This window comes from Heterodontus francisci, chromosome 35 (genome assembly GCF_036365525.1).
Source record: "Heterodontus francisci isolate sHetFra1 chromosome 35, sHetFra1.hap1, whole genome shotgun sequence".
In the NCBI taxonomy this organism is placed as follows: domain Eukaryota; kingdom Metazoa; phylum Chordata; class Chondrichthyes; order Heterodontiformes; family Heterodontidae; genus Heterodontus; species Heterodontus francisci.
In genome coordinates, this window is record NC_090405.1 from 57,153,340 (window position 1) to 57,168,673 (window position 15,334).

The following is a 15,334-nucleotide window of genomic DNA, read 5'->3' on the forward strand; positions in this document are numbered from 1 at the left end:
TCCTGACAAAATTAACAATCACTTCAGCCAAACATGGATTAATTAAGGAAAGTCGGCATGGATTTGCTAAGGGCAAATCATGTTGAACTAACTTGTGAGAGTTTTTTGATGAGGTAACAGAGTGTTGATGAGGGTAATGCAGTTGATGTGATGTATATGGACTTCCAAAAGGTGTTTGATAAAGTGTCACACAACAGGCTTGTCAGCAAAGTTGAAGCACATGGAATAAAAGGGACAATAGCAGCATGGATACGGAGCTGGCTGATTGACAGCAAACTGTGAGTAATGGTAAATGGTTGTTTTTCAGGCTGGAGGAAGGTATATAATGGGGTTCCCCAGGGGTTGGTTTTGGGACCCCTGCTTTTCTTGATCAATATTAATGACCTAGACTTGGGTGTACAGGGCACAACTTCAAAATTTGCAGATGACACAAAACTTGGAAGTATTGTGAACTGTGAGGAGGATAGTGATAAACTTCAAGAGCACAGAGGCGGGTGGAATAGGCGGACATGTGGCAGATGAAATTTAATGCAGAGATGTGTGATGTGATTCATTTTGGTAGGAAGAATGAGGAGCGGCAATATAAAATAAAGAGTACAATTCTAAAGAGCGTGCAGGAGCAAAGGGACCTGGGATATGTGTGCACATATCATTGAAGGGGCAGGGCAGGTTGAGAAAGCGGTAAATACGGCATATGGGATTCTGGGCTTTATAAATAGGGGCATAGAATGCAAAAGCAAGGAAGTTATGATAAACCTTTATAAAACACTGGTGCGGGCTCAACTGGAGTATTGTGTCCAGTTCCAGACACCACACTTTAGGAAAGATGTGAGGGCATTAGCGAGTGTGCAGAAAAGATTCATGAGAGTGGTTCCAGGGAAGTGGAACTTCAGTTACATGGATAGATTGGAGAAGCTGGGGCTGTCCTCCTTGGAGAAGAGACGATGAAGAGGTGATTTGATGGAGCTGTTCAAAATCATGAGGGGTCTGGACAGAAGAGATGGGGAGAAACTGTACCTGTTGGCGAACCGATTAAGAACCAAGAACACCGATTTAAGCTGATAGGCAAAAGATCCAATGGTGAAATGATGAAACATTTTTGTACGCAGCAAGTGGTTAGGATCTGGAATGCACTGTCTGAGAGTGTGGTGGAGGCAGGTTCAGCGAGTGTTTAGGATCTGGAATGCACTGTCTGAGAGTGTGGTGGAGGCAGGTTCAGTGAGTGTTTAGGATCTGGAATGCATTGTCTGAGAGTGTGGTGGAGGCAGGTTCAGAAGTGTTTAGGATCTGGAATGCACTGTCTGAGAGTGTGGTGGAGGCAGGTTCAGTGAGTGTTTAGGATCTGGAATGCACTGTCTGAGAGTGTGGTGGAGGCAGGTTCAGAAGTGTTTAGGATCTGGAATGCACTGTCTGAGAGTGTGGTGGAGGCAGGTTCAGTGAGTGTTTAGGATCTGGAATGCACTGTCTGAGATTGTGGTGCAGGTAGGTTCAGCGCCTGTTAGGATCTGGAATGCACTGCCTGAGAGTGTGGTGGAGGCACGTTCAGTGAGTGTTTAGTATCTGGAAAGCACTGTCTGAGAGTGTGGTGGAGACAGGTTCAGTGAGTGTTTAGGATCTGGAATGCACTGTCTGAGAGTGTGGTGGAGGCAGGTTCAGTGAGTGTTTAGGATCCGGAATGCACTGTCTGAGAGTGTGGTGGAGGCAGGTTCAGTGAGTGTTTAGGATCCGGAATGCACTGTCTGTGAGTGTGGTGGAGGCAGGTTCAGTGAGTGTTTATGATCCGGAATGCACTGTCTGAGAGTGTGGTGGAGGCAGGTTCAGTGAGTGTTTAGGATCTGGAATGCACTGTCTGAGAGTGTGGTGGAGGCAGGTTCAGTGAGTGTTTAGGATCTGGAATACACTGTTTGAGAGTGTGGTGGAGGCAGGTTCAGTGAGTGTTTATGATCTGGAATGCACTGTCTGAGAGTGTGGTGGAGGCAGGTTCAGTGAGTGTTTAGGATCTGGAATGCTCTGCCCGAGAGTGTGGTGGAGGCAGGTTCGGTGAGTGTTTAGGATCTGGAATGCTCTGCCCGAGAGTGTGGTGGAGGCAGGTTCGGCGAGTGTTTAGGATCTGGAATGCACTGTCTGAGAGTGTGGTGGAGGCAGGTTCAGTGAGTGTTTCGGATCTGGAATGCACTGTCTGAGAGTGTGGTGGAGGCAGGTTCAGTGAGTTTTTAGGATCTGGAATGCACAGTCTGAGAGTGTGGTGGAGGCAGGTTCAGAAGTGTTAAGGGTCTGGAATGCACTGCCCGAGAGTGTGGTGGAGGCAGGTTCAGTGAGTGTTTAGGATCTGGAATGCACTGTCTGAGAGTGTGGTGGAGGCAGGTTCAGTGAGTGTTTAGGATCTGGAATGCTCTGCCCGAGAGTGTGGCGGAGACAGGTTCAGTGAGTGTTTAGGATCTGGAATGCTCTGCCCGAGAGTGTGGTGGAGGCAGGTTCGGTGAGTGTTTAGGATCTGGAATGCACTGCCTGAGAGTGTGGTGGAGGCAGGTTCAGTGAGTGTTTCGGATCTGGAATGCACTGTCTGAGAGTGTGGTGGAGGCAGGTTCAGAAGTGTTAAGGATCTGGAATGCACTGCCTCAGAGTGTGATGGAGGCAGGTTCAGTGAGTGTTTAGGATCTGGAATGCACAGTCTGAGAGTGTGGTGGAGGCAGGTTCAGTGAGTGTTTAGGAACCGGAATGCACTGTCTGAGAGTGTGGTGGAGGCAGGTTCAGTGAGTGTTTCGGATCTGGAATGCACTGTCTGAGAGTGTGGTGGAGGCAGGTTCAGTGAGTGTTTAGGATCTGGAATGCACTGTCTGAGAGTGTGGTGGAGGCAGGTTCAGTGAGTGTTTAGGATCTGGAATGCTCTGCCCGAGAGTGTGGTGGAGGCAGGTTCAGTGTGTGTTTAGGATCTGGAATGCTCTGCCCGAGAGTGTGGTGGAGGCAGGTTCGGTGAGTGTTTAGGATCTGGAATGCTCTGCCCGAGAGTGTGGTGGAGGCAGGTTCGGTGAGTGTTTAGGATCTGGAATGCACTGTCTGAGAGTGTGGTGGAGGCAGGTTCAGTGAATGTTTAGGATCTGGCATCCACTGTCTGAGAGTGTGGTGGAGGGAGGTTCAGTGAATGTTTAGGATCTGGAATGCACTGCCTGAGAGTGTGGTGGAGGGAGGTTCAGTGAATGTTTAGGATCTGGCATCCACTGTCTGAGAGTGTGGTGGAGGGAGGTTCAGTGAGTGTTTAGGATCTGGAATGCACTGCCTGAGAGTGTGGTGGAGGGAGGTTCAGTGAGTGTTTGGGATCTGGCATCCACTGTCTGAGAGTGTGGTGGAGGCAGGTTCAGTGAGTGTTTAGGATCTGGAATGCACTGCCTGAGAGTGTGGTGGAGGGAGGTTCAGTGAGTGTTTAGGATCTGGAATGCACTGTCTGAGATTGTGGTGCCGGTAGGTTCAGCGAGTGTTTAGGATCTGGAATGCACTGTCTGAGCGTGTGGTGGAGGCAGGTTCAGTGAGTGTTTAGGATCTGGAATGCACTGTCTGAGATTGTGGTGCCGGTAGGTTCAGCGAGTGTTTAGGATCTGGAATGCACTGTCTGAGAGTGTGGTGGAGGCAGATTCAGCGAGTGTTTAGGATCTGGAATGCACTGTCTGAGAGGGTGGTGGAGGCAGATTCAGTGAGTGTTTAGGATCTGGAATGCACTGTCTGAGAGTGTGGTGGAGGCAGGTTCAGTGAGTGTTTAGGATCTGGAATGCACTGTCTGAGAGTGTGGTGGAGGCAGATTCAGCGAGCGTTTAGGATCTGGAATGCACTGTCTGAGAGTGTGGTGGAGGCAGATTCAGCGAGTGTTTAGGATCTGGAATGCACTGTCTGAGAGTGTGGTGGAGACAGGTTCAGTGAGTGTTTAGGATCTGGAATGCACAGTCTGAGAGTGTGATGGAGGCAGGTTCAGTGAGTGTTTAGGATCTGGAATACACTGTTTGAGAGTGTGGTGGAGGCTGGTTCAGTGAGTGTTTAGGATCTGGAATGCACTGCCCGAGAGTGTGGTGGAGGCAGGTTCAGTGAGTGGTTAGGATCTGGAATGCTCTGCCCGAGAGTGTGGTGGAGACAGGTTCAGTGAGTGTTTAGGATCTGGAATGCACTGTCTGAGAGTGTGGTGGTGGGAGGTTCAGTGATTGTTTAGGATCTGGAAAGCACTGTCTGAGAGTGTGGTGGAGGCAGGTTCAGTGAGTGTTTAGGATCTGGAGTGCACTGCCTGAGAGTGCGGTGGAGGGAGGTTCAGTGATTGTTTGGGATCTGGCATCCACTGTCTGAGAGTGTGGTGGAGGCAGGTTCAGTGAGTGTTTAGGATCTGGAATGCACTGTCTGAGATTGTGGTGCCGGTAGGTTCAGCGAGTGTTTAGGATCTGGAATGCACTGTCTGAGAGTGTGGTGGAGGCAGGTTCAGTGAGTGTTTAGGATCTGGAATGCACTGTCTGAGAGTGTGGTGGAGGCAGGTTCAGTGAGTGTTTAGGATCTGGAATGCACTGTCTGAGAGTGTGGTGGAGGCAGGTTCAGTGAGTGTTTAGGATCTGGAATGCACTGTCTGAGAGTGTGGTGGAGGCAGATTCAGCGAGTGTTTAGGATCTGGAATGCACTGTCTGAGATAGTGGTGCAGGTAGGTTCAGCGAGTGTTTAGGATCTGGAATGCACTGTCTGAGAGTGTGGTGGAGGCAGGTTCAGTGAGTGTTTAGGATCTGGAATGCACTGTCTGAGAGTGTGGTGGAGGCAGATTCAGCGAGTGTTTAGGATCTGGAATGCACTGTCTGAGATAGTGGTGCAGGTAGGTTCAGCGAGTGTTTAGGATCTGGAATGCACTGTCTGAGAGTGTGGTGGAGGCAGGTTCAGTGAGTGTTTAGGATCTGGAATGCACTGCCTGAGAGTGTGGTGGAGGCAGATTCAGCGAGTGTTTAGGATCTGGAATGCACTGCCTGAGAGTGTGGTGGAGGCAGGTTCAGTGAGTGTTTAGGATCTGGAATGCACTGTCTGAGAGTGTGGTGGAGGCAGGTTCAGTGAGTGTTTAGGATCTGGAATGCACTGTCTGAGAGTGTGGTGGAGGCAGATTCAGCGAGTGTTTAGGATCTGGAATGCACTGTCTGAGAGTGTGGTGGAGGCAGGTTCAGTGAGTGTTTAGGATCTGGAATGCACTGCCTGAGAGTGTGGTGGAGGCAGGTTCAGTGAGTGTTTAGGATCTGGAATGCACTGTTTGAGAGTGTGGTGGAGACAAGTTCAGTGAGTGTTTAGGATCTGGAATGCACTGTCTGAGAGTGTGGTGGAGGCAGGTTCAGTGAGTGTTTAGGATCTGGAATGCACTGCCTGAGAGTGTGGTGGAGGCAGGTTCAGTGAGTGTTTAGGATCTGGAATGCACTGCCTGAGAGTGTGGTGGAGGCACGTTCAGTGAGTGTTTAGGATCTGGAATGCACTGTCTGAGAGTGTGGTGGAGGCAGGTTCAGTGAGTGTTTCGGATCTGGAATGCACTGTCTGAGAGTGTGGTGGAGGCAGGTTCAGTGAGTGTTTAGGATCTGGAATGCACTGTCTGAGTGTGTGGTGGAGGCAGGTTCAGTGAGTGTTGAGGATCTGGAATGCACTGCCCGAGAGTGTGGTGGAGGCAGGTTCAGTGAGTGTTCAGGATCTGGAATGCTCTGCCCGAGAGTGTGGTGGAGGCAGGTTCAGTGAGTGTTTAGGATCTGGAATGCTCTGCCCGAGAGTGTGGCGGAGACAGGTTCAGTGAGTGTTTAGGATCTGGAATGCTCTGCCCGAGAGTGTGGTGGAGGCAGGTTCGGTGAGTGTTTAGGATCTGGAATGCACTGCCTGAGAGTGTGGTGGAGGCAGGTTCAGTGAGTGTTTAGGATCTGGAATGCACAGTCTGAGAGTGTGGTGGAGGCAGGTTCAGAAGTGTTTAGGGTCTGGAATGCACTGCCTCAGAGTGTGGTGGAGGCAGGTTCAGTGAGTGTTTAGGATCTGGAATGCACTGTCTGAGAGTGTGGTGGAGGCAGGTTCAGTGAGTGTTTAGGAACCGGAATGCACTGTCTGAGAGTGTGGTGGAGGCAGGTTCAGTGAGTGTTTAGGATCTGGAATGCTCTGCCCGAGAGTGTGGTGGAGGCAGGTTCAGTGAGTGTTTAGGATCTGGAATGCACTGCCTGAGAGTGTGGTGGAGAGACGTTCAGTGAGTGTTTAGGATCTGGAATGCACTGTCTGAGAGTGTGGTGGATGCAGGTTCAGTGAGTGTTTCGGATCTGGAATGCACTGTCTGAGAGTGTGGTGGAGGCAGGTTCAGTGTGTGTTTAGGATCTGGAATGCACTGTCTGAGAGTGTGGTGGAGACAGGTTCAGTGAGTGTTTAGGATCTGGAATACACTGTTTGAGAGTGTGGTGGAGGCAGATTCAGCGAGTGTTTAGGATCTGGAATGCACTGTCTGAGAGTGTGGTGGAGGCAGGTTCAGTGAGTGTTTAGGATCTGGAATGCACTGCCTGAGAGTGTGGTGGAGACAGGTTCAGTGAGTGTTTAGGATCTGGAATACACTGTTTGAGAGTGTGGTGGAGGCAGGTTCAGTGAGTGTTTAGGATCTGGAATGCACTGCCCGAGAGTGTGGTGGAGGCAGGTTCAGTGAGTGTTTAGGATCTGGAATGCTCTGCCCGAGAGTGTGGTGGAGGCAGGTTCAGTGAGTGTTTAGGATCTGGAATGCTCTGCCCGAGAGTGTGGTGGAGGCAGGTTCGGTGAGTGTTTAGGATCTGGAATGCACTGTCTGAGATTGTGGTGCCGGTAGGTTCAGCGAGTGTTTAGGATCTGGAATGCACTGTCTGAGAGTGTGGTGGAGGCAGATTCAGCGAGTGTTTAGGATCTGGAATGCACTGTCTGAGAGTGTGGTGGAGGCAGGTTCAGTGAGTGTTTAGGATCTGGAATGCACTGTCTGAGAGTATGGTGGAGGCAGGTTCAGTGAGTGTTTAGGATCTGGAAGGCACTGTCTGAGATAGTGGTGCAGGTAGGTTCAGCGAGTGTTTAGGATCTGGAATGCACTGTCTGAGAGTGTGGTGGAGGCAGGTTCAGTGAGTGTTTAGGATCTGGAATGCACTGTCTGAGAGTGTGGTGGAGGCAGATTCAGCGAGTGTTTAGGATCTGGAAGGCACTGTCTGAGATAGTGGTGCAGGTAGGTTCAGCGAGTGTTTAGGATCTGGAATGCACTGTCTGAGAGTGTGGTGGAGGCAGGTTCAGTGAGTGTTTAGGATCTGGAATGCACTGTCTGAGAGTGTGGTGGAGGCAGATTCAGCGAGTGTTTAGGATCTGGAATGCACTGTCTGAGAGTGTGGTGGAGGCAGGTTCAGTGAGTGTTTAGGATCTGGAATGCACTGCCTGAGAGTGTGGTGGAGGCAGATTCAGCGAGTGTTTAGGATCTGGAATGCACTGCCTGAGAGTGTGGTGGAGGCAGGTTCAGTGAGTGTTTATGATCCGGAATGCACTGCCTGAGAGTGTGGTGGAGGCACGTTCAGTGAGTGTTTAGGATCCGGAATGCACTGTCTGAGAGTGTGGTGGAGGCAGGTTCAGTGAGTGTTTATGATCCGGAATGCACTGTCTGAGAGTGTGGTGGAGGCAGGTTCAGTGAGTGTTTAGGATCTGGAATGCACTGTCTGAGAGTGTGGTGGAGGCACGTTCAGTGAGTGTTTAGGATCCGGAATGCACTGTCTGAGAGTGTGGTGGAGGCAGGTTCAGTGAGTGTTTATGATCCGGAATGCACTGTCTGAGAGTGTGGTGGAGGCAGGTTCTAGTGAGTGTTTAGGATCTGGAATGCACTGTCTGAGAGTGTGGTGGAGGCAGGTTCAGTGAGTGTTTAGGATCTGGAATGCACTGTCTGAGAGTGTGGTGGAGGCAGGTTCAGTGAGTGTTTAGGATCTGGAATGCACTGTTTGAGAGCGTGGTGGAGGCAAGTTCAGTGAGTGTTTAGGATCTGGAATGCACTGTCTGAGAGTGTGGTGGAGGCAGGTTCAGTGAGTGTTTAGGATCTGGAATGCACTGCCTGAGAGTGTGGTGGAGGCAGGTTCAGTGAGTGTTTAGGATCTGGAATGCACTGCCTGAGAGTGTGGTGGAGGCAGGTTCAGTGAGTGTTTAGGATCTGGAATGCACTGTTTGAGAGTGTGGTGGAGGCAAGTTCAGTGAGTGTTTAGGATCTGGAATGCACTGTCTGAGAGTGTGGTGGAGGCAGGTGCAGTGAGTGTTTTGGATCTGGAATGCACTGTCTGAGAGTGTGGTGGAGGCAGGTTCAGTGAGTGTTTAGGATCTGGAATGCACTGTTTGAGAGTGTGGTGGAGGCAAGTTCAGTGAGTGTTTCGGATCTGGAATGCACTGTCTGAGAGTGTGGTGGAGGCAGGTGCAGTGAGTGTTTAGGATCTGGAATACACTGTTTGAGAGTGTGGTGGAGGCTGGTTCAGTGAGTGTTTAGGATCTGGAATGCACTGTTTGAGAGTGTGGTGGAGGCAAGTTCAGTGAGTGTTTAGGATCTGGAATGCACTGTCTGAGAGTGTGGTGGAGGCAGGTGCAGTGAGTGTTTAGGATCTGGAATGCACTGTCTGAGAGTGTGGTGGAGGCAGGTTCAGTGAGTGTTTAGGATCTGGAATGCACTGTTTGAGAGTGTGGTGGAGGCAAGTTCAGTGAGTGTTTAGGATCTGGAATGCACTGTCTGAGAGTGTGGTGGAGGCAGGTGCAGTGAGTGTTTAGGATCTGGAATGCACTGTCTGAGAGTGTGGTGGAGGCAGGTTCAGTGAGTGTTTAGGATCTGGAATGCACTGTCTGAGAGTGTGGTGGAGGCAGGTTCAGTGAGTGTTTAGGATCTGAAATGCACTGCCTGAGCCTGTGGTGGAGGCAGGTTCAGTGAGTGTTTAGGATCTGGAATGCACTGTCTGAGAGTGTGGTGGAGGCAGGTTCAGTGAGTGTTTAGGATCTGGAATGCACTGTCTGAGAGTGTGGTGGAGGCAGGTTCAGTGAGTGTTTAGGATCTGGAATGCACTGCCTGAGAGTGTGGTGGAGGCAGGTTCAATCGAGGCATTCAAAAGAGAATTAGGTAATTCTATGTTGGGAAAAAATTTGCAGAGCTACAGTGAAAAGACTCGGGACTGGGACTGGGTGAGATGCTATTGCTTTCAAAATGGGCTGAATGGCCTCCTTCTATGTGGCAGAGTAGATAGAAATTGGAATCGAGGGCTCCTGAATAACAAGATATAGATACGTCAATAAATGTAAAAGATTTAGGGCCGAGGACATATAACATAGGAACATAAGAAATCGGAGCAGGAGTACGCCACTCGGCCCCTTGAGCCTGCTCTGTCATTCAATAAGATCATGGCCGATCTGATTGTGGCTTCAGCTTCTCTTTCCTGTCAGCCCCCCCATAACCCTCGACTCACTTGTAGATCAAAAATCTGTCTAATTCAGCCTTGTATATATTCGATGACCCAGCATCCACTGCTCTCTGGGGAAGAGAATTCCAAAGATTAACCACCCTCTGAGAGGAGAAATTCCTCCTCATCTCCGACTAAAGTGGGACACCCCTTATTTTGAAACTGTATCCCCGAGTTCTAGATTCCCTGACAAGGGGAAACATCCTCTCAACATTGATTTTGTCAAGTCCCCTCAGAATCTTGTATGTTGTAAGAAGATCACTTCTCATTCTTCTAAACTCCAATGAGTATAGGCCCAACCTGCTCAACCTTTCCTCATAAGACAACCCCTTCATCCCGGAAATGAACCCAGTGAACCTTCTCTGAACTGCTTCCAATGCAAGTCTATCCCTCCTTAAGTAAGGAGATCAAAACTGTCAGGGATACTCCAGGTGCGGTCCAACCAATGGCCTGTACAGTTATCCCTGCTTTTATACTCCATTGCCCTTGCCATAAATGGCAACATTCCAATTGCCTTCCTAATTACTTGCTGTACCTGCATGCTAACTTTTTGTGATTCATGTGCAAGGACAGAACAGGGGAAACATTTTTTGCAAACAGAGTTGTGAGGCTGTGGAATATGCAATTGGATTTAATGATTGAACAAAGAACAAAGAAAATTACAGCACAGGAACAGGCCCTTCGGCCCTCCAAGCCTGCGCCGATCCAGATCCTCTATCTAAACCTGTCGCCTATTTTCTAAGGGTCTGTATCTCTTTGCTTCCTGCCCATTCATGTATCTGTCTAGATACATCTTAAAAGACGCTATCGTGCCCTCGTCTACCACCTCCGCTGGCAACGCGTTCCAGGCACCCACCACCCTCTGCGAAAAGAACTTTCCACGCATATCCCCCCTAAACTTTTCCCCTTTCACTTTGAACTCGTGACCCCTAGTAATTGAATCCCCCTCTCTGGGAAAAAGCTTCTTGCTATCCACCCTGTCTATACCCCTCATGATTTTGTACACCTCAATCAGGTCCCCCCTCAACCTCCGTCTTTCTAATGAAAATAATCCTAATCTACTCAACCTCTCTTCATAGCTAGCGCCCTCCATACCAGGCAACATTCCGGTGAACCTCCTCTGCACCCTCTCAAAAGCATCTACATCCTTTTGGTAATGTGGCGACCAGAACTGTACGCAGTGTTCCAAATGTGGCCGAACCAAAGTCTTATACAACTGTAACATGACCTGCCAACCCTTGTACTCAATACCCCGTCCGATGAAGGAAAGCATGCCGTATGCCTTCTTGACCACTCTATTGACCTGCATTGCCACCTTCAGGGAACAATGGACCTGAACACCCAAATCTCTCTGAACATCAATTTTCCCCAGGACTTTTCCATTTACTGGATAGTTCACTCTTGAATTGGATCTTCCAAAATGCATCACCTCGTATTTGCCCTGATTGAACTCCATCTGCCATTTCTCTGCCCAACTCTCCAATCTATTTATATTCTGCTGTATTCTCTGACAGTCCCCTTCACTATCTGCTACTCCACCAATCTTAGTGTCGTCTGCAAACTTGCTAATCAGACCATCTATACTTTCCTCCAAATCATTTATGTATATCACAAACAACAGTGGTCCCAGCACGGATCCCTGTGGAACACCACTGGTCACACGTCTCCATTTTGAGAAACTCCCTTCCACTGCTACTCTCTGTCTCCTGTTGCCCAGCCAGTTCTTTATCCATCGAGCTAGTACACCCTGGACCCCATGCGACTTCACTTTCTCCATCAGCCTGCCATGGGGAACCTTATCAAACGCCTTACTGAAGTCCATGCATATGACATCTACAGCCCTTCCCTCATCAATCAACCTTGTCACTTCCTCAAAGAATTCTATTAAGTTGGTAAGACATGACCTTCCCTGCACAAAACCATGTTGCCTATCACTGATAAGCCCATTTTCTTCCAAATGGGAATAGATCCTATCCCTCAGTATCTTCTCCAGCAGCTTCCCTACCACTGACGTCAGGCTCATCGGTCTATAATTACCTGGATTATCCCTGCGACCCTTCTTAAACAAGGGGACAACATTAGCAATTCTCCAGTCCTCCGGGACCTCACCCGTGTTTAAGGATGCTGCAAAGATATCTGTTAAGGCCCCAGCTATTTCCTCTCTCGCTTCCCTCAGTAACCTGGGATAGATCCCATCCGGACCTGGAGACCTGTCCACCTTAATGCCTTTTAGAATACCCAACACTTCCTCCCTCCTTATGCCGACTTGACCTAGAGTAATCAAACATCTGTCCCTAACCTCAACATCCGTCATGTCCCTCTCCTCGGTGAATACCGATGCAAAGTACTCGTTTAGAATCTCACCCATTTTCTCTGACTCCACGCATAACTTTCCTCCTTTGTCCTTGAGTGGGCCAATCCTTTCTCTAGTTACCCTCTTGCTCCTTATATATGAATAAAAGGCTTTGGGATTTTCCTTAACCCTGTTTGCTAAAGGTATTTCATGACCCCTCTTAGCCCTCTTAATTCCTCGTTTCAGATTGGTCCTACATTCCCGATATTCTTTCAAAGCTTCGTCTTTCTTCAGCCGCCTAGACCTTATGTATGCTTCCTTTTTCCTCTTAGCTAGTCTCACAATTTCACCTGTCATCCATGGTTCCCTAATCTTGCCATTTCTATCCCTCATTTTCACAGGAACATGTCTCTCCTGCACGCTAATCAACCTCTCTTTAAAAGCCTCCCACATATCAAATGTGGATTTATCTTCAAACAGCTGCTCCCAATCTACATTCCCCAGCTCCTGCCGAAGTTTGGTATCGTTGGTCTTCCCCCAATTTAGCACTCTTCCTTTGGGATCACTCTCGTCTTTGTCCATGAGTATTCTAAAACTTACGGAATTGTGATCACTATTCCCAAAGTAGTCCCCTACTGAAACTTCAACCACCTGGCCGGGCTCATTCCCCAACACCAGGTCCAGTATGGCCCCTTCCCGAGTTGGACTATTTACATACTGCTCTAGAAAACCCTCCTGGATGCTCCTTACAAATTCTGCTCCATCTAGACCTCTAACACTAAGTGAATCCCAGTCAATGTTGGGAAAATTAAAATCTCCTAACACCACCACCCTGTTGCTCCTACATCTTTCCATAATCTGTTTACATATTTGTACCTCTATCTCACGCTCGCTGTTGGGAGGCCTGTAGTACAGCCCCAACATTGTTACCGCACCCTTCCTATTTCTGAGTTCTGCCCATATTGCCTCACTGCTCGAGTCCTCCATAGTGCCCTCCTTCAGCACAGCTGTGATATCCTCTTTGACCAGTACTGCAACTCCTTCACCCCTTTTACCTCCCTCTCTATCCCGCCGGAAGCATCGATATCCTGGGATATTTAGTTGCCAATCATGCCCTTCCCTCAACCAAGTCTCAGTAATAGCAATAACATCATACTCCCAGGTACTAATCCAGGCCCTAAGTTCATCTGCCTTACCTACTACACTTCTTGCATTAAAACAAATGCACCTCAGACCACCAGTCCCTTTGCGTTCATCATCTGCTCCCTGCCTACTCTTTCCTTTAGTCACGCTGACTTCATTATCTAGTTCCTTACAGGCTTTAGTTCCTACCTCCTTACTGTCCACTGACCTCATTTGGTTCCCATCCCCCTGCCACATTAGTTTAAACCCTCCCCAACAGCGTTAGCAAAAGCACCCCCAAGGACATTGGTTCCAGTCCGGCCCAGGTGTAGACCATCCAATTTGTAATAGTCCCACCTCCCCCAGAACCGGTCCAAATGTCCCAAAAATCTGAACCCCTCCCTCCTGCACCATCTCTCAAGCCACGCATTCATCCTGACTATTCTTTCATTTCTACTCTGACTATCACGTGGCACTGGCAGCAATCCTGAGATTACTACCTCTGAGGTCCTACTTTTTAACTTGGCTCCTAACTCCCTAAATTCTGCTTGTAGGACCTCATCCCGTTTTTTACCTATATCATTGGTGCCTATGTGCACAACGACAACTGGCTGTTCACCATCCCCCTTCAGAATGTTCTGCAGCCGATCTGAGACATCCCTGACCTGTGCACCTGGGAGGCAACATACCATTCAGGAGTCTCGTTTTTCGACCACAGAACCGCCTATCTACTCCCCTTACAATCGAATCCCCGATGACTATAGCCCTTCCACTCTTTTTCCCGCCCTTCCGAACAGCAGAGCCAGCCATGGTGCCATGAACCTGGCTATTGCTGCCTTCCCCTGGTGAGCCATCTCCCTCAACAGTATCCAAAACAGTATACCTGTTTTGGAGGGAGATGACCGCAGGGGACACCTGCTCTGCTTTCCTGCTCTTTCTCTGCCTTTTGGTCACCCATTCCCTTTCTCCCTCAGCAATCCTAATCTGCGGTGTGACCAATTCGCTAAACGTGCTATCCACGACCTCCTCAGCATCGCGCATGCTCCAAAGTGAGTCCATCCGCAGCTCCAGAGCCGTCATGCGGTCTAACAAGAGCTGCAGCTGGACACACTTCCAGCACGTGAAGGAGTCAGGGACATCAGCCGTGTCCCTGAGCTCCCACATTGAGCAAGAGGAGCATCGCACGGGTCTGAGATCTCCTGCCATTTTCAATCTTAAGCTTAACTTAGTTAAATGAAAAAGGAACGAAAAGTTTTTACCAATAACACGAAAAAAAAAGAAATAGAAAAAGCCTTACCTTATCTACACACCACCGAGTCCTTTTTTTTTGGTTAGGGGAGGAGGGCGGGTGGGAGACACGACAGATGTAGTGTCTCGGGTTCAGCCGCTGCCCAAATATATAGGACTTACTTACCCAGCTGCCACCTCGCTCTCCCTGTCGCCGCTGCAAAAAGAAGTAGAGACCACATCAACATTGCGGAACAGGTTAGATCTGGTGGTTGAAGGAAAGGGTAAGCAGAATTGATACAGCACAGAAGAAGTTCATTCGGCCCATCATGTCTGCACCAGCTCTCCGAAAAAGCAATTCACCTAATGCCATTCCCCTGCCTTCTCCCCATAATTCTGCACATTCTTCCTTTTCATAACAGTCTAATTCTCTTTCGAATGTTTCAGTTGAACCTCCCTCCACCACACTCTCAGGAAGAGCATTCCAGACCTTAACCACTCGCTGTGTGGAAATATTTTTCCTCATGTCACAACACCGCCCTCTTCTGGGCCCCTGGAGCACAAGCAGGTTGCAGCAGGATCAGAGAGGTGAGAGGGAGGTTTGACACTCCAATACCGATGATACTGACCCACACTGAGCAGAAAACCCCTTCCTTGGTTGGTGCTAAGCTGACTGATCTCAGCCAGGGGCCAGCTGACAAAGGGGCAAACTAGGGGAGCAAAATTCAGATGCATAGCACGCATTTTGTGAGCATTACGAATGGCCAAAATGACATCCATGGCACACTTACACACTCCTGGTATGAATTGCATGGGACTCCATTTTGGTGAGGGCATCTGTGCAAGGATTGTCTGTTGGAATTATGCGGAGTAGACGGACCATCATGTGAATCAGCGATGCTGATTTGATGCCAGCACTGCCATTTTGAGGTTTAACACTCCAGTTTAATGCCATCTCTTCTGGCTGGTCATGTGCTCCGCAGCAGGAAGTACCCCTTCTCCTGCCAACCAGCTCGATTTAAAGGGATTTCAGGTCAACTGCTGATTAATTTCTACTGGCTGTTGCTGTGAGTGTAAAATTTGGTGTTTTCTAGAGTTCTTTGAAGTTGCTGAAGTCTGCAGGGAGTGGTGCGGCATGTGCTGAAGGAGTTGGTCCCAACTTTAAGGCTTCTGCACAAACCAGTTGCTCCCAGACTTGGGTGCAGTAGGAGGCACTCCCCTTGGCATATAGCATGGCTGGAAGAATAAGGAG

At 49.1% G+C, this 15,334-nt stretch overlaps 1 protein-coding gene across 1 annotated transcript in view; it reads right to left on the bottom strand.

The window, feature by feature from the left end:
* tjp1a (tight junction protein 1a) overlaps positions 1 to 14,270 on the bottom strand; it is a 250,381-nt gene extending 236,111 nt beyond the window's left edge. Inside the window, exon 1 of the mRNA XM_068015684.1 lies at positions 14,153 to 14,270. The gene's annotated coding sequence lies outside the window, so the exon portion shown is untranslated. The remainder of the gene's footprint in view (positions 1 to 14,152) is intronic.
* Between the last annotated feature and the right edge of the window lie 1,064 nt (positions 14,271 to 15,334).